General features: G+C 41.1%; 1 protein-coding gene across 16 annotated transcripts in view; it reads right to left on the bottom strand.

Annotated features, from left to right (window-relative positions):
• DTNA (dystrobrevin alpha) overlaps positions 1-26,958 on the bottom strand; it is a 222,407-nt gene that overhangs the window by 157,145 nt on the left and 38,304 nt on the right. Inside the window, exon 2 of one of the 16 annotated variants that reach the window (XM_069854058.1) lies at positions 15,566-15,639. The exons of the other annotated variants lie outside the window; for them this stretch is intronic. The gene's annotated coding sequence lies outside the window, so the exon portion shown is untranslated. The remainder of the gene's footprint in view (positions 1-15,565; positions 15,640-26,958) is intronic. 16 annotated transcript variants of the gene reach the window in all.

Below are 26,958 nucleotides of genomic sequence, written 5' to 3'. Positions count from 1 at the left end.
GATAGTTCCAGCATTCTTACATTTAGTTACCGTGTACCAAATCTTTCTATTGAGACACAGTGAAGAATGGGATCTGTGAATGAATATTTTTTGATCAACTGCTTTGTAATCTTGCAAGATGCGTAAGGGACCATGCACTGAGGTATTAGTGAATGAGGGCTAATAAATATGTTCTAATTCAAAGAATCTGAGGAGGAAACATGATGTTTAGAAAACGCTTTTGAACACCTCTTTTCTAGTCAGAGTTAATTACCTGGACAGAGTAAAGCACATGTCTGTGCGACTAGAAAACCATTTGGTGAGAACAGGAGAAAAATGAAACACTAATCCAAACCATTATGGGTATTCTCGGTGTTACAGAAGAATCCAGTAATGGTTGGACAAAGTTAAGAACTACATTGTCACTTTCAAGGACTACACAAATAAAAAAATTCTACTACATGTAGTAAGTATGTCCAGTGGTGACCAGTCTGAGGCTAAAGGTACACTAGGAGGAGAATGAAATCAGCAGAGGAGATTAAATTAGCTCCATCTAAGGTCCATTAAGTTTCACAAAATTCCTAAATGTAGTGCATTCCCCAAAATCATTTACTCTTCAAGGGTTAATTAACTACTTTCTTAAATATGATGAGTTTTCATATAAAAAAGTCACATTCCCATGTCTCCAAAACAATTAACTTAGGGAATTCTGTTAAGGTTAGCAGGAGAAATGACACATTTTCTCTCTCAGTCATAACAACACACATACATTTTTCTGGTCTGAGCTCTTGCTCTGAGGGTGAGTGGGCATCCTCCCCACATTTGGCCCTACTAGCAATTAGGCAGATCAGGCAATGACTCCAGTGCTGTTACAAATGAAATGTTGAGAACACCAACAGGGCTTAGCGGTTAATAAATCCATGACATGGGACAACAGTGCAAAGCAACTACAAGGGTTAAACATATGATTAATGGTGGTTAGAGATCACCCACATGAAATTATGGAAGAGTTTCTTACTGTCTGGGAAGGTCTGTCAATTCTCTGGAAGTAATTCAGCCCTCCAGAAAAAAGTAGCTTGTATAATTTCCCAGTGACTCTCAGGACTCCAGAGCAGAACAGGGGAGATCTGGCAAGCTGGTTATTAGCTCTGTTCATCAGAGACAAAACTTAGCAAGAGAATCCCTTCTATTGAAGGGCATCGGGTGAAATGGAGAAACCAGACTCTTCCCTCTAGACCTTCCATTTAAAACAAACAAACAAGGGTCAGAAATAGCATTCTAGAGGGAATGCCGGGTTTTTTTTTTTTTAATTTCTGAACTATATTTTTTTAGAAAGTAGAAAGCAGTGCTTCATTTCCTAGGACCCACAGGACTCTTCCTACAGATAATACTGCTTGTTAAAATTACCAAGATGGGCTGTTGTGTAACATCCAGATCCATTACTACCAGCTAACCCCTATGGCCACACACCACAATCAGAGAATGCAGATCTAAGGATTCCAAAGACAACACCACCAGCATGCATTTCTGCAGTGGCCCCCAAGAGAGGTTTTGATTTATAATCAACCTTCTTGGCAACTATAAACAATGGAAAAATGAAGTTGTCCAATTCTGGTGGTTAACATCTGGGTTCAGGTGGCTGCTCTCACAGGAACTGGAGCAGCCTCTCATGGAGATGGCAAGTGAACCATGTCATAGACTGACAGTGGTTGGAAGGCACCTCTGGAGGTCATCTACTCCATCCCCGTGCCCAACAAGGGCCACCCAGAGCCGCTACCCTGGCCTATCGATATCATACCCTGGAATCGCTCAGCTCTTTCTAGCATGATAGTACTACATGTACGAAACTATTCTCTGGGTAAACTTTATAAGCAGATAATTTGTTAATGCTATGACAAAAAGCAACATTGAAAAGAGTTAAATTGCTCTTCAAAGTTTAGCTTTTAAGTAAATCAGCCATTTCACAGTGTCACAGTTCTGCCATATGGCTCTGTACGGACACAACAAAAAGCTGAAATGTGAATTCTATGTTTTGAAAAAAAATCTTGTTATTGAAGTTAAATAACAGTTGAATCACAGAGAACCCAGGAAACAGGGTGATCTATTTAGAGCATTAACCACATTTTGTTTACTGCTTAGGTTTAATTCATCATGCAAACGGTCCAAAGTGAGATCCTGGCAGGCTCCGAACGTGCTCACAGAGGCTGAGGCCAGAGACATTCTACATCCATATTAGGCTACAGATCAAGTCCTGAGCTGAATTCAGCAGTTCAGCTTTCCCTGAGACTTCAAAAACCCAGTGGTGGCAATTACATGCAGAACTGCCATTACCAGAATACCTTAAAGTGCATTTGATCACACAATAGGAGTACTAGCTATAGAAGCATGGAACTACAACACTGAATTGGAAAACAAGGCTCCTGTATTAGAAGATTCAAGGAGGAGAAGCAGAATTCCTGTATATGGGCCATCAGTGTGTGCAGCTGGCCAAGAAGGCCAATAGCATCTTGGCCTGTATCAGAAACAGTGTGGCCAGCAGGACCAGGGAAGTGATTGTGTCTCTATACTTGGTATTGGTGAGGCCACACGTTGAATACTGTGTATGTTCAGTGTTGGGCCCCTGATTACAAGAAAGACATTGAGATCCTGGAGTGTGTCCAGAGAAGGGAAATGAAGCTGGTGAAGGGGCTGGAGAACAAGTCTTACAAGGAACATCTGAAGGAACTGGGATGGTTTAGCCTATAGAAGAGGAGGCCGAGGGGAGACCTTATCACTGTCTACAACTACGTGACAGGAGGTGGGTGTTGGTCTCTTCTGCCAAGCGATAGGTGATAGGATAAGAGAGAATGGCCTCAAGTTGCACCAGGGGAGGTCCAGATTAGACATTAGGAAAATTTTCTTCGCCAAAAGGGTTATCAGGCACTGGAATAGGCTGCCCAGGGAGGTGGTTGAGTCACAATCCCTGGAGGTATTTGAAAGATGGGTAGTTGAAGTGCTTAGGTATATGATTTAGTAGTGGACAGGTGCAATTGGACTTTATGATCTCAAAGATCTTTTCCAGTCTAGTGATTCTATGACTCTTGTCCCTAACGAAAATGAAAATATTTGCAAATTAAACCAGAAACTTTAGCCCAAAGCATGAATCTAACACATATGCCAAATCAACTTTTTATTTATACTAAGGAAACAAGCCTGCTTATTCAGCACAGAATTTACTTCTAAGAAAACAAATAAATCTACCCCCCTAAAAATGTCACTTTGTTATTATCAAACTGCAAAGTGCTCAGCAGTTTCAGCTCGCCTATACAGAAGTGGCAATTTTCCCTTATGCCTTTGGTTATTGTGGATACTGTCAGGGAAACAGGTAGAAATAGAACAATGGGCAGTTCTACTATAGTCAAGGTTTCTCATTATGTTCATTATTATTGTATTTGAATACACCTACTTAAACAATTTAACAAATTAGCAAACAGATATTCACCCAACAGTTAGAAAAACTGCTAAGTATTGTGCACATAAACAAATGTTTCGTTCATAGCCTGAAAAGGAATTGGAGCTCTGCAGAACCAGTTCTTTAGTTCACCTCTTGACTGTGATTCCCCTGACATCTACGTACAAGCACATCCCAACAGAGTTTGGATCAATTTGAACTGAAGCTGATAATCCCTGGAAGGTCAATATCATTATGAAACCAAATTTTTCAATATTTACCTATTTGTACACATGCACCAGTAACAGTTGGCATCCTTAGGTCAGCAGAGTTACATGTTGCTACGTAAACCACAGAAACACCACTGTTTTATGTGCACTGAGGTACCAATAAAAGGTACCAATACAAATACTTTTTTGCAAACAGAAGAAAACAGAATGCCAGAGGAATTAATAAAAAAAAAATTATGCCAGAAATCCGGGCATCAGCGATTTACTGCAGCTCACTGACTACAGTGCTGGGACCAGGAGACAAACTTCTTTGTGTTCAGTCAAAAGATTTCCCCACAAACATTCTCATTGCTTTTGAAAGCAAATATGTAATACCTCTAGAAAAACCCTGCTGAAAGCAAGATCTGCCCAGCAAAAGGCAAGCAGGCAAGCTGGGCTCTGGCATTTCCCAGGACAGATTTGTTCCAACTTAACTCAGGAGCTGTTAGGGAGGCAGCTTGCCCAGAATTATTGAATAACCTGTAACAGTGTGCAATGGGGTTCATAACCATTGTCATGCAACATGATGGCAAGCAACGGCAACCAAACCACTGCTGCTTCTTTATTCGTTTCCACCTCCCTGATGAGACTATGTCTGTATTAGTAAATGAAACTGGGCAAGGCAACTATTCCTGGGAGCTGGAGCTGTTGCCTACATTGCTTTAGCATTAAAGCCATCCCCAGCATGGGTTTGGCCCTAAGCAGCCCTCCTTTCTCCAGACGTCTCCTTGACACAGTTTGGAAGTTTGCAGGAGCCAGAGACATTTCCAGCAGGCTGTTTGCTTGTGACCAGCCCACTCTGGAGCCTGAGTTCAGCCTTACGGACACGTGCTGTGCTGTGCTGGGGCCAGAAGCATCTCTGAAGTGTGTTTACTAGAACAGATTCAATGTCTCGGTCAGTGAGCTGTTTAGTATGTTGAGGTTTCTACCTCTTCAGTTAGAGATCTGAATGTTGATGCCAGACTTCTTTCCAAAATTATATAAAACTCAAACACATTGCTTAGAAAAGCTCAAATTTCAAAGTCAGCCTTTTGCCTTTAAAATAACTCCAACAGCAGCAACAACTTCCAGACCAGTTGATTTATCTGAACGAACTGCCACTTCCCATGCAGTCTTAAATACTTGCCCTCCACAGCTATGAGCGAGAATCCAGACAGAGGTGGCTCAGACCTAAAACTACTTTGATAAAGATCATACCCTTTTAACTCACTGTTTCCATGATACATTTTTTAAATGAAATGCAGCCAGAATCTGGCTCTATTAGGGCAAACTGTGGCCTTCTTGTCTAGCAATGGTCATATGCTAGGAATAAAAAATAAAGATAAAACCCATCCCTATCCAAGAAACTGCCATGCTCTGAGTTATAAAGAAACAAAACTCTTTGTCAAACCTAGACAATGCGTAAATAAAACTCATAAAATGCTGCTGTGCCTCATAAAAATACTTCAGTTTTAATTGTTTCTCTATAAATCAATATTTTACGTTCAAGTATCCTTTATTCCAAATAGGGACTATTAAATGAACAGAGGTGGTAATAAAGTAGGAAAAATCCTAGGTGAATATGAAAACGAAGATGCTCTCAAACATATTTGCTTCTGTTCACAGTGCAGAAGGACTGATAGCACCAAAACCTTCTAGTGGAAAAGGAAAACCTCAGACAACATGGTATTTTGCAAAGCAGTAGTTTTGGTATATGTTATGCTGCCTATTACTTCTTTATTCAGTGCCTACGATGCTTTTTTCTGTTCTGCTGTGTAAGGTGTGAATTCCTGGGATGATTAGCAAATCACATGGTATCACGTATCCTGTGATCTAACATATTTTATCTGAGAGTTCAAGATTTGCTTCCTTTAGCACCCAGCCAGAGGCAAAGTTTCATCTCTAAAGCTATGTTTAATGTCAGTAGATTGAGCCCACTTGAACTGACATCCTAAATTTACATCCCAGCTGATCATACAAATGGTTTTGTTGTTTAAAGGCCACTTGTTTCATATGATTGGAGAGTAATTGTCAGATTCTCACTTCCCATTATGCAGCCGAGATTTTAAACCTTTTTGGAATCTAGGACTACTGCTTTCTTCCTTCTAAGTCTTTGTTTCTACCCTCATTTGTACACAGAAACCTGAATATTATTTGTAAACAAAATGCTGTGGTGGGGCTCGGGTCAGAGCACCTGGTACGAGGCAGGATAGCAATAGGAAAATCGCACTTGTGCTCTGCACTCGTACTCTGCACTCGTACTCTGCACTCTCATTCCCCTCTCTTGCCTCCAGCAAATGTGATGCCTTCCTCATCCATCTGTTACATCTCATCACGGACACAGAGGGATTCTTATCTCTGCTGCTCTTTTTGTAAAGAAGTCGCCTATATGCTGCATTATATTTCAGATATCAAAGTGATGACTGCTAGTCTAGGCTTATGCCAACAGCTATATCAGTTTGGGGGTAAGTGCTGGCAACCTCAGCACCATACGAGCAGAGAAGATGACTTTGGCACCCAGCCCGGCCGGCACAGCAGTTATTTCTGTACACATGAAACCATTTGCAACAGCAATATAAGCTTGCAGTTGCTTCTGTCTGCACATCAGCTCATTCAGTTCAGCATCTTTTCTTTTTGTAACATGAAGTTCATAGTTTTCCTGCATTATCTAAAACCTGGAAAACATGTTTGTCCATGGAACTTACCCATTACTCTCCAGTCCTAAAGTATTTTCATTTGAGCAGCTGATTATCTATTCATTTTGGTAGGAAAGCCCAGAGCATATTTAAATAATGGCTGAGGTTCAGTATAGCTTTCTTAACCCCTTAATACATCGCTATACCAAGGCCTGTGGTTTACCACGTAAATGACAGTACATGAAATGGACTGTTCCATTGAAGAATTTAGGAAGGCTTCTCTGGAGTAAATTGATGGAATGTGTTTCCAAACATGTATTTTCCCATAGTGGTGAAAACTGCCTTGCATTAACAAAAGACCAGGCCTTTAAGAATCCACTTAACTACAGATTTTTATTTTTCATCTAGTTTTTCAGCTGATGAATTATTTTATAATTTTGGTAACAGTTCATAGAGTTAAGAGTCATGTCTTCCACACCCTCTCCATGTTCTTTATGCCTTGGCCAGAATATTTCTCATTGAGCAGTCAAGAAACATAAGGTCTAGTGAGGTAAATGGCAGAAGTGAGCACAGAAGATCCTGTGAAAGAGATCAGAAAAAATCCCAAAGGTTTATTTTTGCAGACAAACAAGAGGAGGACTTGTTGATTTGTGCTCTCTACACTCCCATTTGCCAGCACTGTGTTCCTGCTTTCAGTAGGTAGAAGCTGGCTTTGTCAAAAACACTATTACTTGCAAACTTTGCCTATTATTTATCCTTAAGCCACTACTACCAGAAAGGAAACTGATGCAGGAGCAGTGAGCCTGAAAGCAAGAAAGGATCATATAAATAAGACCCCTTGAAGGGAAAGTGATCTCATAGCATTATAAATCACAAAGTTATTTTCCATGATAAGGAATTTTTTCAGGCAGATGTAAGAGCATTGGGGGATCACTAGAGAAATGCATCCAAAAGTATTATTCTTCATTAGAGCCTACAGGAAAGCTGAAGAGAGGGGTTTTATAAGGGAGTCCAGTGGTAAGATGAGGCGTAACAGTTTTAAGCTGAAAGAGGGGAGATTTAGATTAGATAGTAGGAAGGAATTTTTTACTGTGAAGGTGGTGAAGCACTGGAACAGGTTGCCCAGAGAAATCATGGATGCCCCATCCTTGGAGTGGTTGAAGGCCAGGTTCAATGGGGTTTTGAGCAACCTGATCTAGTGGATATATCCCTGCCCATGGCAGGAGAGTTGGAACTGAATGATCTTTAAGGTTCCTCTCAACCCAGACATTCCATGATTCTATGATCTAATTAGTGAGAAATATATCCATCCAACCGCACTCAAAAAAATCAGAAAACAAAACAAAAGACTCCTCCTGAAGAAAAGGGAGATAACTAAAAGAAACAGTAACAACAAAAATATGCAAAACTGAAGACTGGTGTAATCATAATATGAGACATACTGATGACAGGATTCTTTTTTACTCAATACCGGCCAATGCTCCTTAACCAAGGCTTCAACTGTTCATGTACTTATTTCCCCTTTGTTTTTTTCTGTCTGAGATCCCTTTAGCTAAGGGCTGGAAGTATGGCGGAAACCTACAAGTTTCGAAAATCACCTTTTCATACAAAATGGACATGAACTTTGAATGTAAGCCACTTTCTTTCCCCTGAGACGGTTCTCCCTGAGAACAAGAATGGTCCCTCTCCCCTCTTTTGCCTCCCCTGACAGAAGGCAGCCAGAAGTGTATATGCTACATGTCCCTCACATGGGTAACATGTGGAAGCCCACAGTGCTTTGGGATCTTCAGTCATGGTTGTTTTGAATGCTAAGCAGTGTAACTACTACAAAGCTTTAGTTAGTTCTGTCACGTTTATTCAAGCAATGAGGACAACACCATGTTACATGCAGAATTATTCCAGGAGAACTGGGTAACAAGAATGTTACCTGCTTGTTTCCTTTAGCAGCATTTAAAAGGTAGGAGACGCCAAAGTTCTGGCTGACAATGAAACTGCTGCATTGCCCTCCTTTTGTGTGAGACTTACAAGTACGGTCTTTAACTCCTCAGTATACACTTTTTTCACAACCACTTTCTCACTCAGTATTCTGCTCTGTTTTAAGCTAGGGGCTGGAGCTCTGTGTCTCTAGAAGTCGTGTAAGGACAAATATAGCAGAAAGCTTGCCAGGCGCTCCAGGACTAAGGAACAACTCTGGTGCCAAGAGAGGGCATGGAGGCTCTCCAGCACCTACAGAGGGGCTGGATCCATCAAAAATCTTCACCGCAGCCAGTCCCCAGCACAGGTAAGCTGCTCTGGATTTATTTATCCTCAAAGGCTAACGTATAGGTCAAATGCAGGTAGATTTGCAAGAGACATATAACAGAAGTGCTCCCCACACAAAGGCCATGTGCTCTACTGAAGTTTACACCCTTGCTCCAAAGTATAAGAATACTAAAGCACACCAAATAAAATATCTGAGTTTTTCTGGTAAGGTTAAAAACAACCAACTTATTTTCGTGCCAGTTTTGTTCTCAGCCTTACTGAATTACTAGAGCTGTAATATTTCAAAAATACTCACCCTGAGGAAGAGAGCTGGCCTGAAAACTCTCTGGTCAAATGTTAGAAGTATCATAAATACACTGAAAACCAGGGTACTATAGAGGGAACTGCTGCACAATTTTCCTAACTGCTGGTGCTACCAAACTATTACATAGTTAGGACTTCATCTGTTTTGTTTATCACAGAGTGAAGCAGAAAGGAGGCAGAGCTGCCAGCTAAACTCAGACAAGCCCAGATAAAACTGTTCTGTGGCTAGTCTGGCAGGGAGAGACATGGAAGGACAGTTTCTCGTGTCTGCCATGGCCTTACAAAGCAGTATCAGGCACATGCACATCACTTATATACAGAAGGGTTTCACAACATAAATAGTTTGCACCTCTCCCAAGGTCATGTGCCTGAAGCCCACAGCCGGCCACTTAAACATCAGTGGAGCCATAAAGGCTGTTCAGATACAATTATCACAGCCATATTTCAGCAGATGAAAAAGAAACCTGAGATGGATACTTGGATTAGAAGCAAGAAAGAGGATACCTGGACAAGCAACAGGCAATTCTATTTGTGTGCCGAAAGGAAAACTGGAGTAGGTTTCACACAAACAGACCTTCAGAAAAAGAGAAGCAAAACAATTGCTTCTTCTGAGGCAGTAAATGAGCATTTCCAGCTGCATGTGATGATGGTGTGGTCAGTACTGTACCTCAGATCTATCTGTGGGACTACGAGGAGCTCTAGCTACTGATGCCTCCTTTCCTAATTCAATGGATGAATTCAAAATGTTTTGGCAATGACATGCAAAGGGCACAAAAGATCACATCTAGAAGCCAAGCTCTGTATATATGCTTCGCGGTTCTCAGAACAACTCCAATGTAGTATAAACCGGTGGAGGTTTAACAGCTTGACTTTTTATTTTCTGCTAACTCCCAAACTAAAAACAACAAACAAGCAGCTTCCAACATGTTCTTAGCCACTTCAATGCAGCTGTGCCTGTGTGAGCTATAAAGAAAAGGCAAAGTTTTAAAATTTTTAAGTGCCCTTTATGTAATAAATAGTGGGCATTACAGAGACGTTAGTAGCTTCAGGCTGGGAAAGACTAGATTTTGAATTGCAATAATGTATCTCATTTCCTGGGGTCATAAAGTCAAGCTATTAAGTTCTCTCCTCAGGTGAAGAGAACTCCTGGCACACCAGAAACTCTTTACTTCACAATGAATTACAGTCAGATACAGCTGTCACTTGGAACATTATAATACCAATGTCCTATTCAATAATCATACTTGTACAGGATGTTGCTTTTAAATTTGTAAGTGAGCTTTTGCACCTCTTACCTTTATCAATGTGTGATCCTATCTTTGGACTGTCTGTGACACTAATATGAAGTGACACTTCTTTACCAAGCGTTCAAATTTTAGTTGACTTCCCATTCTGCCCTGGACAGGTAAATGAATTGGACTGTCAATTTTGCAATAACAAGTTGAATTTTAGTTTTAATAAGATTTCCAGCAAAGATTATTTTCCAAGCAGTTCTACCCATCGATTTTCTATAGGGTCAGAAGAACTGTTGTTCTGGATCATGAACTGCATATGACAAAATAAAACACGTAGCAATTACAAGTACAACATTTGATAAACAGGAGACAAAAGATAAGGACTTCATTTTTAATAAACAGCTGAATTGTGAGTACTAAGGGTTGGCATTGAAAGCAAAATGGGAAAAACTTGGTAAAAAGAACTACACTTTAAAGTGTGACTCTCATGTATGTTTTCCATGGACTTCATTCAGAGTTACAACTGCTCAGCATCTCTCAAAACCGAACACAAGTGTTAATACTGCACTTAAAGCTATGGAAAGCATGTGTGTGATGCACTGTCCACCACCAACATCACTGCAATACAACTGAAACAGAGTTATGTTATGAATGAAAAATGAATTTATGAATGAATAGATGGTTTTTCCCAAAAAGCCACTAGGGCAGAGGGCAGTAGGGAACCAGAAATGTGGGAGTTTCTTTTCCTGTCCCTCAGATAGTCTGATCTCCTTTGTGGTTTGACCCCATGAGGACAGCTAAAGCACAAATCCTGTCTTGGGAAACTTTCACTTTTGTCTCCACTGAGGACCATCTCCCCTCCTTGCCCTGCAACCACACAGATCCAATTTAGCAAAGTTTCACTAGACAAACTCAGATTTAAATATGTCTCTCATTTTAAATACTGCTACAGGATTCAAAATCACTCTATTTTCCAGTATGAAGAGTGGAAGGGAATTAGGTGGGAACCAAGCATTTATTACAAAGACTCTTCTTGCTGTGAGAGTGTCAATCTCTTTTGCCCAAACTTTAGCACTGAAAAAGAGACGACCACTTACAAGCATTAAATCTGTTCCCTCCTGCTGCTTGTGCCACTTCCTGCAACATTTGGAAAACCCTGATCTTCATTTAAAAGCTGAGTTATCAGGTGTGGCTATTAATTCCAATTTGTTGCCTACATCAAGAAGGGACTTCAAAGTGATCCAGACTACCTCCACTCTACCAATGTGGTAAAAAGTCGCTTTAAAACAACTCCAGTTCCGCACCAGGTCCTTTGCCTTGCCCAGTTATCACCCCAAAGCAAGGGAGCAGAGGGAGCGATGCCCAGGGAAGCAGAAAGGTGCTCTGCATCACTGCCCAGTGCTGAGAGGCCTCTTAATAATAGTAAACCTGCTCCCAAAGCAGGAGTCAAACCAGATCCTGCTAGCCTTGAATTCCGAGAAATGCTTCAAAGGTCTTCTGCCCTGCCAGCTCCACTACCAATGAGCATCATCTAGGCAATGTTTCCATGGGCCACCATCCACAGACCCCAATTTCTCTGCTTCCTCCTTGACTCGCCCAGGTTGCAGGGCAGATTCCTCTATTCCAGCTCTATGCTGGTTCCAGCTTCAGCAGTAGCTAATACGCTGTGCATCATGACTGGGCACAGCATCGTGCTTAGTGAGCTCGGTAGCTTGTGACCAGCATTGGAGTGCATCCCACCAGCCTGAGGAAGGGACAGAGAGCAGCTCATGTTGCCATCTGCAGACACATGTCCTACATCTGAGTGGGAAGTGGGGACACTACACTTGCAGAGAGGCAATTCAAAACAAGACTGCTTGAAGTCATTCTTAATTCCATCCTTTCTGTTACTAGTAACATTTAGAAATACATGTCTGAAGCCAACCCAGCGATAAAGCCCTGTGAAAAAATGATAGCTCAGCTAGATTTATCACAGTTTCATTCATTTGAGGAATCTGATTACAATGACCACAAATCCTGATAGTGAAAGTTGTCTAAGCAGGCAAAACCCTCGCACACGAGTAGTTCTTTTGAAATAAGGAAGCACCAAGCCCACCATGTACTTCCCTTAAAGACAATAGCTTGTAGAAATGGGGCCAAAATATGCACTCCCATAGGTGTACAGATACATATACATATGTCATATGTGTATACATTTATACACTTACACATATACTCAAACTCTAAAGGTACCTTAACCTGGAGTCACCCGAACTAGTATACTTGAGCTTTTGCTTTTCAAATCTGTGACAAGGGTATGATGATGGAAACTTAAGAAAGTTTCCAAAGCCCACAAACATCTTTATTGAAAAGTCTTTTCACATATCTTTGTACTCAAAGTACAGTATTAAAAAATATCACTTTAATAGCTGACTTATAAATTATTAATGTATTGTATTGCACATAAGTGCTCTCCTGTTTCTAGGAACACTGAGTTAGGTAATATTCTCATTTGTGATTCATATGCATGTTCTTTCATAATTACGGTGAAATAACAGTTTCTGGGGAAGTGGTTTTTAAAAGTACGTCTGGTGCTACAGGAGAAGATCAGAGTATAACAAAACTTACATGGAAGCAAAAACTGTGCAGGAACAACAGCACCAGCTTTAACAATAGACTGAATAAACACATGTAACTCTAAACAGGATGGACTGAATTCTTCATCCCAGCAATTAACCACGGAAGGCTACATTCAAATGAATAAGCTGAGCAGATAAGCTCACACTTATCACCACAACCATTTGCTTCAAAAATACATACATGCATGTGCCTGGGTTCCCATCAGCAGGGAGACTGTCACTACAAGAGGTCAACACAAATCTTTACAGTGTTTTGGATCCTATAAACAGAGTAAGCACATACGTAATAACCGTACCAGGCAGTCTTTATTTCAGTGTGCAGAGGCAGCCAGAGCAGATGTGATGACCTCAAGTTCATACCCCGGCATTATCAAGAAGCAGAAAACAACTGCAAAATGTGCCAGATGTGGCTCATCAGCATCTAGTCACCTGTTATTTTGCTGTAGTGAGGGGAGACACTGAGGCATAGTCTGGGAATGACAGTTTACTTCGCTGTTTGAAATAAAAAGAAATACTTCCTTTAAGTATGCAGTAAGCAGAGCACTGAACAATTCTAAAAGCAGCTCCCCTGCAAGTTTGAGCAAAATTCCACATAGTGCACTTCTACTCCTGCCCGTGCAGCCCTGGTGGGACTCTGAATCTCACCTGTCGGTGCTAAAAAATACAAAATAAATGGGTTTCCAGATTAGCCATCTGCACCAAATTGTTCAGCTGCAGGGCTTTGGCATTTATCTTAGTAAAAGTAAATTGCAAGTGCAGTGATCAGCCAGCAAGCAGTAGTCTCTGTGGAATTACTTGGTCATCCAGACTGATCACAGAACACAAAGGCTAGCTTATTGCTTCCCAAAGATTAAATAAAAATAAAAACTGAAGAGGACAGCCTAGGTTTTGACTTAAACAATTGAGGCAATGAGCACAGAACAAAACACATTGGAAGTAAATGTTTTTTTTCCAGAAAATGATACATCTAGAATAAAAATAATATACTTGTTCAGAATAAAAGAAATGTGGCAACTAACATATTTTACCTATACAAAGGTTATTTTTGAGTAATTGTATTGAAATGCAATGCTTTAAAGGCAATATCCAAGCATCACAATGCTCCTTTAATTCAGAGCTAAGTGGATCTTATTTTGCCAAAATAAGCTAGAAAACAGAAATCTTGTGCCTTAAATTGCTCTGAGATTTCTGTGTAGCCCTTTTTCAGAAACGCTAAGCTGCAATGTAACGTGAGAAAAGACAAGTAGCAACTATCAAGATTCAGACTGAATGTCCGTCCCTATTCCTAGGTGAACAGAAAGCTCCATGACTTGCGTCCAAATATTTCAAAAGTGTCAGTGCAAGGGAGTGACAGGTATTAAAGATAGCCCCTACCTTCTCCAATTACATGAACTATCAGACTGAAGATAGAAAATTTTCTTTCCCCCCACTATGATATTTATTTTCATTCTCCTCAACAGCAATCTAGTCTTCTATGGGGTGTAATGACACTCTAAAATCTCAAGTGTGAAGGTCATGAACTGAATTGGCTCAAAGGCTAAAAAGAGTTTAAAAAATCTATACCAATATCAATTCAGCAGTTTAAAAAGACATAATCATTATTAAACCTGTCTAATTGTTCATATATGAAGGGCTTCAGGGGGATGGAAAATCTGAAAGACTTTCTCTGGTTCTGACTGTAGTAAAACTTGAAGTGCCTTGTAATCCTTGGATGTCCTGCAAGGCCCTGCCAGTGGGACCAGCTCCTGTGCTAGGAAATGCTGTTCTGTCACTGTGAGAGATACACAGGGGAGACTCCCCAGCTATCCCAGCTATTTCTCAGCTGTGACTGCCAGGAGCGCTGCCAGGTCCCTATGTGTGTGCCAGTGGCAGAACCAGATGGGACCATCTCCACACCCTGCCCTTGGGCTGCACTGGTAGAAAAATCCAGAAATGCTAGCAAAAAGAGAAGCACAGTGCATTCAGCATACTCCACGGTCTGTATAGTGAAAGGGACCAGGATTGTTGGCAGCACTGCAGAACTGCCATGCTGCTCGCACCCAGGCTGAGAGATGTGGAGCCTGTTCTCACTCCTCCTGTGGGACTGCAGGTAAAGAGCAGCATGTTCCTGTATTTCTGCCTGCCCTCTCAGATGTCTGCTCTCACCCATCCTGAGTGTGGTCAGCAGGATTGCTCACTCACTGTACCTGCACGCTCTATGACTCCAGTGTTGCCTGCACTTTCATGCTCTACTGTTACACAGTGAAAACGGCAAAGGGTTTCTGCTGAGACAAAAGTTAGTACAAAGCACTGCTAGAAAACCCCCAAGCAAAAGCCACCCCTAACAGAGAAAAGAGAATTCAGAGTGCACAAAACAAGTCTATGCTGTTAACAGTGTTGTGTGACTAACTTAAAAGCCCTTTTCTACCTCTAACCTCTATGTGGTAATAGCAAAAGGTTTTAAGAAGCACTCCAAATGCCTGAGTCTGACCCTAAGAGGCTAAAAATCATAACAGAAATTGCACATGGAATTCCTTTTCTTTCATAAGCTTCAGAAACACATTCTTTGAAATCCCCAGAGCTCTTCTTTCAAACAATGTGGAGGTGAGCAAATGTAGCAAAGAGCAAAGGTATTACGGGGCATATTCTTCTCTGCCTTTCATTGCATTGTACAGCTGCTCACATCTGTACCACAAGTTCAAAGTTTGAATAGAAATTCTGTGAATGTCTGACAAAGACTTTGCACTCTGTATCATTCACATTTTTAACATCATTTTTTCTCTGCAAGAAGAAAGTTTTCAAACATAATTCATATTTCTCAAAGTCACTGCCAGTACCCAAGCACTCCCCATGAAGACAGTTAACTGCGCCCTACCCGTAAAAATGATGCTCCTCCGATCACTTGCTCTGTTCCCTGCTTCTTCTGCCTCAGAGTGCTCAGATCAGATCCTGCCCCAGAGAAAAAGCAGAGTCAAAGGCTTGGGATACTCAGAGCTGAGTCCTGGAGTCAGGCTGCAGGAGGATCAGGGAGTACTGGGCTGAAGCAGCATGGAAGGGAGACATAGCGAAGTGCGCTATCACTCAACCATCGCACACAGGTAATTGAGAGCATCTTAATTTGAAACCGCTGGTCACCGTCTAGTGATAAAATAAGGAGACACCAAGTGAGTTAAAGCAAGCTTGCATATACCAGGATATTTTACTTATACTACATAATGAAACCCAATGTCACTTCCATTCAGACTGTTGTGTCTCTCCCAGTTTAATACAATTTGTGTTAGCTTTGTCTCACCTTCACTTCAATTAAAAGCTGATTTCATCTTTCTAACAGACTGCATCACAGACACACGTACACAACCTTCCAATTCAAGACACTTCAAACACAAAATGAAGTTAAGCGCAAAAGAGAGCAGCTGAGACCTACAAAGTTATGCCACTCTTAAAAACAGGCACAGAAGACAGGCATTGGAAACAGTATGTTAAACAAAGCAAAACAAAATGGTGAGAAAATGACTGGCTTTCTCTCTACTTCACAACTCTTACCTGTGTACTTATTAATCCCGGGACAGTAGCAAAATTATGCCCAGCAGACTTTTGAAAGAACGAATGATTTCCTGACATGGAGAGATGTTTCAAATACATGTAACACCTTTAAACACCCCAAGTGCTCTGCTTCTAATTATTTTTGCAGCATATGAGATATTTGAGGAAAATATATATGATACCTTTAATTTGCTGATTACCAGCTGGCTCCTATCGCACATTATTAAGCTACTATGGCAGTGACTAATGCCTCTGACAATACTAAATTACCAACAACACCTTGTGGATGAATGTGACCTGAGTGGCCTAGAAAGAACAAGCTGCAGGTGTTTATTTTCAGATAAAGATATCCAGGGATAAGACAGCAAATGTTAAATACCACATGTCTAAGTCCCAAGGAGTAGGGCTGCACCCCAAGACCCTTGTGCTGCCTACCCTGTGGGCTTCCCCATGCCTTCATGACTCGAGTAACCCAGACACCTGCATCCTGTCCTGACTGCTTGCAGGACAGATGTGGAGAAGTGAGAGCACCCAGCATAACTCTCAAGCGGTATTTTAGATGCTGTGGGCTTTGCAGTGTGGCTCCCTGCTCTGTGACTTCAGCAGGACGCTGGATGTGCCAAGGTGGTGCCGTACCACCACCGACATCCAGGACTCTTCCGCTTCCAGCCTGGCAGTCCCAAAGGCTGCACACCCACACTCGTGTGGTATCACACGTTCGGGGTCAGTGCTAGTTTGTGCACCTCAGTAGGGCCAGGACCTATGCCATCCCTAACGCATTTCAGTAGTTCTCTGGTGTGAAGCAGATGAGGGAACTCCTGGTGAAGCAAGAGCAGGCTGCAGCAATTCCCTTCAGCCTGTGAAGGGCAGGGCTGCTCAGCCACAAGGGAAAACATGCAGGGAGTCTGGGGTTTCAGGGACGGCACCAGGGAAGATGAAGGAAATGTGACTGCCCATAAAATGTTCCTCTGCACAACTGCAGCTCAGGCACAGCTCTCTTCCTCTCACCTCTGAATACAGGTCTCTTTTTCTCCTTTTTTCAGCCAAAGTACTTTCTGCCAAACTGATTACACTAATAATATTATAGCTTGGACAGGAACTTACACATCTTAGTACTAAGTGTATGAAATAATGTTACTCTCCTTTCCAAATCCTCCTGGAGTGCTTAGGAAAGCCAGTCTCTTGTGGAGTTGCATTATAAAACTGCTGAACAAACCTATTCTGCTGCAACAGGAAGGGACACATTTTCTTCCCTACTCTAAGTAGGTCAATGAAAACATGATGTTGTGAGGATGAAACTGTTTTCCTCCATACTCTTCCCCCTAATGACAGTTTCAAATCATTCCATCTAAATTACCTTTCTAGTGTCGGCTGTAACATTGTAATGTTATTAACAACTGATACAGTGGTGTTCCAGCCTGGGGTCTGTGCTTCCTTGCAGGCTTTTTCTAGCCTCAGGTATACACATGCAATTCCTACACAGGACACATCATCGCACAGCTAAGAAAAGACTGCAAAGAAATCTGGATGCGAAATGCAACAATACATTACATACAAAATTTTGACTCTCAGCTCTTGAGATTCACGCTGAGTTTTTACATCACTGGGATGTCCTTTTGAGGACGAAAGTCTAACTATCTACTCCAAATCTAAAAGTAGCTACACTGCGAAGAGCGAACTTGTTCTGAATTAATAGTGACATAAACAAAGCCAGAGTATTTTCAGTGGAACTATTCCAATATATAGCACCTGGAGACTTTTGTACATGCATTTCATCAGGAGGGATTAAGCAGTAGCTGGAGAAACATTTAACTTACAGTTACATCTATCTGAATACTATATGCAAATTAAATGCCACTGGTAATAAAAAATACATTTTGGGGGAGAACTGCCTTCCCAAAACAGAAAAAGGAAAAAAAATTACATTACACCAAAGAGAATAGAGAATGCCTGAAGTCTTATCAAACAAAATTTTAAAAACCAAAATAGATGCTGCTTTTTTACCGTCTCTCTGTATTTTAGAACAGATGGTGTAAATTAGTTTTGTTGACATTATCTGCGAAAAGGAAAAAGTAATTAATTCACCTCACGTAATGCCTGTTGTAAACTCTCTCTCACCCACACAGGCACTCCAAAGACCCCTTTCTGCACACTGATGTTTGCCACAGCAAAGGCTACACACTTTTACAACCCACTCCTTATATCCTCATCCTGACAACAACTGGCCTCCCTAGGACTGTGAAGCTAAGCACATACAAGTGAACACCACCCTGTCCTCAGTGGGAATTTTTGCTCTATTAAAACCCATGACTTCAAAGGGGACTCGGATTTCATCCTAAGAATCCAATTACGTGTTTCAAATTTAGGATGGACTGTCAAGTGCCAGCTGACAGAGTAATGTCTCCAAGTATTTCAAGACAATGATATCTGAGAAATGCAAAGCCAGCTGTTTATACCTTAACCACTTATGTAAGGAATATTTCATAGTGAGGAAATGATACAATGATTAGGGTTGCCTCTGCATCTCAACAAAACGTATCCCACTTTGCAGAGACATCTTTCCAACCATAATTTATAAGTTATGTCTTTCATTAAGAAAATAATTCCTTGTGCAGTATTATCGCCGGTATCACCAAATCATAAGGAGGGTAGAAAAGATACATAATCCACCTCCCACTGTGATATAAAGTCAGATACAGTTCCCTTGTGTTTTTTAGCCATTCTCAACACCTCCAGTGATGGAGACTCCACAAGATCCACTGGCAGTGTATTTCAGGGATAACATTTTCCTAGAGTTCACCTCATCTTGCTTCACTTTACACTCGTTTCTCTTTGTCTATGGTGCAGAAAAGAGATTTACTGACCTCCTCTCTGCAACAGCCTGTTCTGTGTTATCTGTGCTTGAAAAACTGCCTGTCTCCTACTCACTCTGTAGCAGGCTGCTCTTCTTTAGGCACAGCAAACACAAATCTTTCATGCTTTGTCCCTGGGGCATGCCTTCTGGATTTCTGGTCATTTTTACTGCCCTCCTCTCCATCTCCAAAGTGGCTGGCATTTTCTTGAAGCACAGTCCTCCAAACCAAAGAGCACTCACTAATGTGGAGATCACTCCCTGCACACTATACTCCCACATATGCATCCCAATGTGTTTTTCTTTTTTTCCTTTCTGTTGTGCAGTAGCTCAACATAGACAATTCATGTTCAGCTGGGGGTCCACAGAAACCCCTATCTTTGGAGAGCTGCTGTCTCACCAGTCATTCCACAGCCTGTACTGGTGTCAAGAACTATATATACAGCTTAGTGAACCCTCTGGAGCTACACACCACCACTGCTCACTCCCCTGCACACCCAGTGAGCAACTTGCAATGCTGCGTCATGAAAGACATCGAGCTGTGTGTAGCTCTTAACACAAAGTGAAAAATACTCCAAAGCCAGCAAGGACTGGGCTAATATTTGCATAACCTTCCCTTCTTTTTATTTGCCTGCTCTATCTGCTGGGGCAGGGTGGAAAAACAACTACGACTATTTCTTCCAAGGCTGAGATATCAAATTTGATTTCGTTGCTCTATATTGAGTCTGTCGGCACACATAGTCATGCCTAATACAAGCCCAAGCAGTCACATACAGTGGTGTACAACAGAGAAAAGAAAGGACTGATGACCTATGAAACAGATATGGCCAGACTGGCTAGGCTGGAGCTGTTCTCTGGCAAAGCCTGTTCTCTCTTAAAAATAACAGAGTAGAAGACTTACTTGGTACTTCATATGCACAGTTACGCATGCTAAGGATTTGTATGCAAGGAATTTATTTCCAGGAGTGGTCTGAAAAATTATTAGTCTATCTGCCTACTTTATGTCTTTTTCATAGAGAACACACTGTTTCAATGTGGGTGGCTATTAAATAGCAAACCAGCAAAGATTAGGCCCCTTCAGTCCCTGTTACCACCAATTTACTCTTAACTGCATGACTCTCAGCAGACACCTATTCACCTTTCAGTGAAAAGGCATCATCTTGTCAAGAACTCACCAAAGCATGAAAACTATTTAAAAAAAGTTTCAAACTCTAACACTTTTAACCGAGTGCAGATGACGGCCACAAGGATGATCAGAGGGTTGGAGCACCTCCCATAGGAGGACAGGCTTAGAGAGTTTGTCTTGTTCAGCCTAGAGAAGAGAATACAGCAGATGAGGAGGGGCTTTTCATCAAGGATTGCAGAGATAGGATGAGGGGTAACAGTTTTATGCTGAAAGAAGGGAGATTTAGATCAGATATTAGGAAGACATATTTTACTGTAACATTGTGCCCATTTTTAAAAAGAGTAGAAAAGATGACCCTGGGAACTACTGACCTGTCAGCCTCACCTCTGTGCCAGGGAAGATCATGGAACAGATTCTCCTAGAAGCTATGCTGAAGCACAAGGAGGACATGGAGGTGATTAACGGCAGCCAGCACGGCTTCACCAGGGGCAAGTCCTGTGGACATGGGTAAACTGATGGATGTGTTCTATTGATACTTCTACTGGAAAGGTCATGAGGCACTGGAACAGGTTACCCAGAGAAATCATGGATGCCCCATCCCTGGAGGGGTTCAAGGCCAGGTTGGATGAGGCTTTGAGCAACCTGATCTAGTGGGAGGTGTCCCTGCCCATGGTAGGGGGGCTGGAACCAGATGATATTTAAGGTCTCTTCTACCCTAAACCATTCTATGATCCAAATTGTATTTAGAAGTATATCACTATATTTAATGTAGATTAACTCACCCTTGCTTGGATTCTTTTCAATCATCACCTATTTAATTTATTTATTCAGCCATATGATTCCTGAAATTGTATTTACTACCCCCTAGACTCTCAGAATTTCTTCTTGCCATCATCATAGTAGCAAATTTCCTCTGCTTATACCCACTTCCCACTATAAAACTTTTTTTCAGTCGCCCTGGTAAATTTTGTGCTTGACCTAAAATTTCACATACCAGATATTAGACTCAAACTGAACATATTATACATACATTTTCAGGAATTTTCAAGGCTACAGTTATTGAAAAGAGATAGTTTTACCTGTGCTAAAAAAAAATCTTCTATCATTCTTTTGTTGAGAAGCATTTGTTCCTCCATGCTTTCACAAAGAAACTTCAAATCTGGCAGGCAAGTACAATCACCATGTTTTTGCTGCCATCAGCAGACAGCCATTGGACTTCTTAACAAAAGGCATATTTCATCCCCTCCAATGATGGCTCGTAAGGAGCGTTAGAGCTTAGAAGCACAAGTGATTGCTCCAGCAGCTGAAGAAAGGCCTGACCCTTGCGGATCCTGTTTTAAGCTGACACGGGTCTATGGGAGATACACTCAGGGGACTTCTTGCAAGGTACACGTACCTTGTATTTGAAAATGTGTCTTCTCCAGAAATTTCCTCCCCAGTTGCAATTCTGTAGGCAAGGGGAGGAGATGCGGCAAGTACTTTTGCAGAATTATCACTTCCAGATGCACTGCCACCCTGTCCTGGTTGCCGTGACTATATGTTTGCTTGGTCAGCCAAAAATTCATCCAACTATGTGGTTGGAATTACACGAAAGACAACTTGGAGGTTGGGATGAAGAGCAGCACCAATGGCCTGACAGGTGGCAGAGAGAGGTGGGAAGCCAGGATGTAGAACAGGTTGTAGGGAAAGTAACATGACAGTTGGCATTATCAGAAGTGGGTTTTTATTTAAAAGGAAAACACGACCTGTTTACAGAATAGCCTGGCAGAGTACACAGTTTGCCTCTCAGCTTTGTTAAGCTTGCCTTGCATTCCTGTGCCAGCATAATGCAATTAATACTTGCATTAAACCAATGTGATTTATTTTCCCTACTAAGACATGCAAATTGCTCAAACTTTCAAGGACAAAAATAAAATCATAAACCACTTTGTATTTTGTTTGATCTGTTTGGAAATACATGTTGTTTGCATATATTCAAAGAAAGGTGAAATACTTGTTATTGTAATAGCAATTAAAAATACACACTGAATACCAAGATAAATGCTTTCAAACTTAGATAGACAATGTGTCTTTCTTCCAGTCTGCAAAAGACTGGCCGGCTCACTTAGATATCTAAGTTTAATTTCTCAAGTAGGTGAAGAAGCTTTCAGTTACACAAATTAGTTGGGAATCTGTGTTAAAAGAGTGGTAAGATTTCAGAGTTATCAATTCAATAGTACAAAATCTTTAAATCAATGTGTTGCCTTAGTAATTTAATGTGGTTTTTGAGACATAAAGATCATCAATTAATAAGAAAAAAAGGATGATCTAAAACCAGGGCATGGATTATATTTCCATATCATAAAAATGATACAGTAGCTCTCTTAATCCAATATGAATCAGTTGTGCATAAAAAGGGGGGGAAGACAGAAACATTTGATAGCCAAACTATCACTGCTTTATAAATGTGGAAAGAATCAAAAGTACTTCCTTATTTTGTTCCAAGACAATGTCATATTAAGAATGAACAAAAACGTCATATTAAGAATGAACAAAGACTGAAAAGGTAGAAATTACTATAAAGCATATACTCTCATTAAATAGTGTATTTAAAAAATGTAGAAGGAAAGCCTACAATTACTAACTACATCTATCTGCAGCTGTTATTTGGAAACGAGTATTCAATGGCAACTTCACACCAAGTACATTCTTCTGTGCTTTCCCTGTGCTTACTTTCATTGTGTTTCAAAGAACTAGTCACAAGTCGTCAATAAACTGTTTTTAAAGCCTACCTGTTCACAGACTTTTCTGTCTCTCCTTCATTTTTCTCCTTTTATGTTTGAGCTTCCACTGAGTGCAAAAGTTCTTACAGATTCACAAGGAGGCATTTCATACCAGAGTAGTCTTAATCTTATGAAAGATACAAAAGAAAATAAGAATGCAGCACTTAGGTACCACTTTTCTTCCCTTGATCTCAGAGCACTTCGCAGAACTGGGCAAGTATTAGTGCCACTGCTCTCAGAGAAGGATATGCCAAGCCCTCTACATGACTTGTCAAAAATCACAGGCACAGAGGCCAACTTGTTCCCTCCACTGCCCTAGGGAAGGCTACGTTCAGCAAACAGCTACCACCATGCCAACAAGTAAATTAAGAAATAAATATTCATTATTTCCACTGTTTTCCTATCTCTTCTTCATTACTCAGAGGATAATTCCTAATTCAGGTTTTACAGCCAAATGCAGCAAGAGGCCATGCAATTGGTTCAGACATAGGAAAGAGAGTAAACTTTGGCTTCCTGTAATACTCCCCTGCCAGGGAGGGTGGTTTTCTCCATACTATTGGGTATTAGGCATTCTCTCAACTACCACAGCTGCAATTAGATGCATTTTTAAACATCCTATTAGTGGGAAATACTGTGTTTCCAGGTAAAGTCACTTCATACAGTAATAATTAGCTCAGGAAGTACTTTGTTCCTTGATACATTAGCAGCCGGAATCAATAGCTAGTGCAGGACGTCCAACACCACTCAGACTGGCTTCCCTGTGCTTCCAGTTGTGGAATCAGAGGTGATAACATGGATGCATAGGACATCATAATTCCATTAGTTTTGGTTCTGGATGTTTTGGGAGTTCTTTTTTTACAGAACTACAAAATTACAGAACTAAGGCTTTGTACCACATGCTGTATTGTAAAGGCATTGACTGTCATACCCTGCCAAAACGCATTAGCTGCTGTCGCTGGGAGCAGATTCATTAGGATCCAAATGAAATTGTATTACCGTGAGCTGCTTCTAGGCACTTTTGAGCTTAGAAAATTGCCAGCACATTGTCAGGGAATCTTGGGGAAACAGTTCTTGACGTCTTTACTAACTGGTTCCTGACGACACCCCTATTTTCTTATTTTCGGCAGAATGATCACTGCAAAAAGCTTGAAGATTCAGCTAGAAACAAAGATTTACAAAAGGGGAAAACTACCATGACAGAAAGAAAGAAAATGGGAACCATACACAAAAACTGTAAAGTCTAGTAAGGAAGGATTTTAACACAAAATGTGTATATCCCTGCCACTGGTTTTAGCCGCGTTTACAAAGAAAGAAGCAGAGGATTTATTAGAGGAAAAAATGTTGCAAGTGCATTTACACTTTGGAAAGCATGATTTTTCAGAACTCTCATGACAAAATCACTTACAACTTAACGGTAACAGAAAGGGAGGGACTGTGACCTGCCTGCTCCAGCAGCAGGCGTGTTACTAGCCATGATGAAGCAGGGCTTATCCCTAAGTGACACTGAACAGCCAGCTCCTCAGAGCAGGAAAGCATGGCACAAACTAGTGATAAACACTGTCTGAGCATCAGAGTAGCACCTCAGTCAGCCACTCACACACTGCCCAAAATCAGGAGGCACCAATGCTTCAGCTCTGGGCCTGTGCTCCCTTCATCAACGTTCAGTCCCCTGCTTGATCTCCCTGAAGACCAGGTTCCCCATAATCTCTCCTTTCTCTGCAGAAGCAAGAGGCAGGGACTGGAGGCAGGTGCCCTCTCACCCTCCCATCCCCTCAGTCCCAGCAGCAATTCTCTGTCTTTCCCTGTGTGGGGTTAGTGGGGGTCCTGGGAAAGAGGAGAGAGGGAGGGGAAGGCTGCAGTTAGGCAAGAAGTCCAGAAGATCAAGGAGAAGACTGTGTTATCACCTCCAGCAACAACTTGTTACAAAAGCCTTTAATAAAAAGATGTCTTGCTCTCTCTCCTTCTCCCCTCCCTCCTTTCCCACAAATCCTAATCACCTGAGAAGAAAAGACCTAGCAGGGGAGAAGGGGACCAGAAGAGAAGGAGGGAGAGGAGAGAGACAGGTCACACAGGTACCACCTGTCACATAAAGCTACCACACCTTTACCCAAAACAGTGGTACTGTGCTGCTGCGAGGTACCATCATGATTGAAAACATGCAATACCACATTCACCCTAACCACGCAAAATTCACCCTAACAGCTGGTCAAGGATTTTCTGTTTCAGGAAATATGCCAGCATTATGGTAATATTTAAACTATGTCAAAAGAACAACATTTTCTATGGGAAAATATCAATTTATTGAAGATTTTCCATTTACCGCTACAACAATTGGAAGATGCCATTTCAGGTGGATTTGATACACCAGAATACGTTTTTTAAAGTCAATCCAACACCACACTGTAATTTCTTACCCTGGGAACAGGGTAAGAAACCTGTTCCTGGGTTAGATGTTCACTCCCTTCCTGGAACAAGGTTTTTCAGGCAGCTTCACTTCCCAAAATACAATTTCCCTTTGAGGAAGCTCTCTCGTGCCTCTTGTACATTTAATTATGGGAGAAGGGTCTCAGATAATGAAATGAGAACATCATGCTCCTGAACTACAGGTTCTGAAAAGGAATGCTTTGCAGTAGGGAAATGCAATTTAATTTTCAACTGACTCAGGAATTTCCCATGGAACATTAATTCTATTTTCCGCTCACCTCTGAATGTCAGTCTATTTTTCTCTTTCAGTTTAGGAAGCTTAGAAATGGTGTAGTGAACCTCTGCTTCCAAATCTGTGGACTCCCTCCCACCTTTTGCAGTAGTCCTGGGGAGGGTGTGCGTCATCTGAGAACAGAAGTCTATTGTGCCAAGCCTTATCAGAGATCATGCCTAGCCCGAGGAACTGCTATCTAGACACTTGACATGGAAAAGTAATAAAGGTATTTCCACCCCCTTCAGGTTTGTAGGGACACTGAGAGTTCACACGACTTGCCCAAAACTGCACAAGATCCTGAGCAAGAGCCAGAAACAAACCACAGCTCTGCTAAGCCCAGCTGCAAGTTTTGTATTCATCTTGACACATTTTGTCTCAAAGTTCTTCCACTTCAATAACAAAATAAATATTTCACTGATACATTAAATGTAAGTAACTATTGCGCTGGAAATTTAGCATATGGGACTAAAGTTAGTCTGAGCTAGTTAAAAAAACACCCAACTAGTGCAAACAATAAGAGAACTGGCTTGAATCTAATTTTTACCCTTGCAGTTGTTTTTCTCCAGATTTATCTTAAAGTTTATATATACACTTTTTCCACCCCTACATTTAATCACGTGGAAAACACTTTATACCAGATTTGCTCACCCAAATATACCCAGATGTTTTGCAAAATTCAGGCAAGTTGAGCAATATCTGTGAACTCCATCGAATGAAAGAAAGATAACAAAACATACTAGATGGATCACCTTTCCTTCAAACAGAGGACGCATTTCTATTTTAGCTCACCCAGTTCCACATATTTTTCAAGGCACAGACTGACATTATGTGAATCTCTTCGGCAACGATATCTATGACCAAAAATGTTAGGCGTTTCAGTTATCCACAGACAGCACCTACTTCCTGTGGTTATTATGGGCAGTACTAACATGTCAGGAATTCTGAGTATGTTTGGGTGAACTATCACCAAATCCAAAGTTAGGAGTTCCTCTACTATGAGTGTAAAACACATGTGCCCAGAATAAATGATAAAAATGATGCTGCCATTTAGGCGATTCTCACTCAAAGCACAGATTAAGGCAGAACTCTGAGAATACAAGTTCTTGCTATATAAAAAATATAACATCTAACTTTACACTAATCTTCTGATATTTCAAAACCCTTTGGTCATAGAAACATTGCAACTTCACCAGAAATATTTGAAAAAGAGTCTGGAAATACCATTGATCGGTGGTGATTTATCTCCTAGATACCAAAATTACTTCTGATAAACCACACAAAGAACATG

Source organism: Phaenicophaeus curvirostris, chromosome 3 (assembly GCF_032191515.1).
Source record: "Phaenicophaeus curvirostris isolate KB17595 chromosome 3, BPBGC_Pcur_1.0, whole genome shotgun sequence".
In the NCBI taxonomy this organism is placed as follows: Eukaryota; Metazoa; Chordata; class Aves; order Cuculiformes; family Cuculidae; genus Phaenicophaeus; species Phaenicophaeus curvirostris.
Note: the sequence above shows the minus strand (reverse complement) of the source record. Positions and strands in the feature narration are given on the sequence as shown.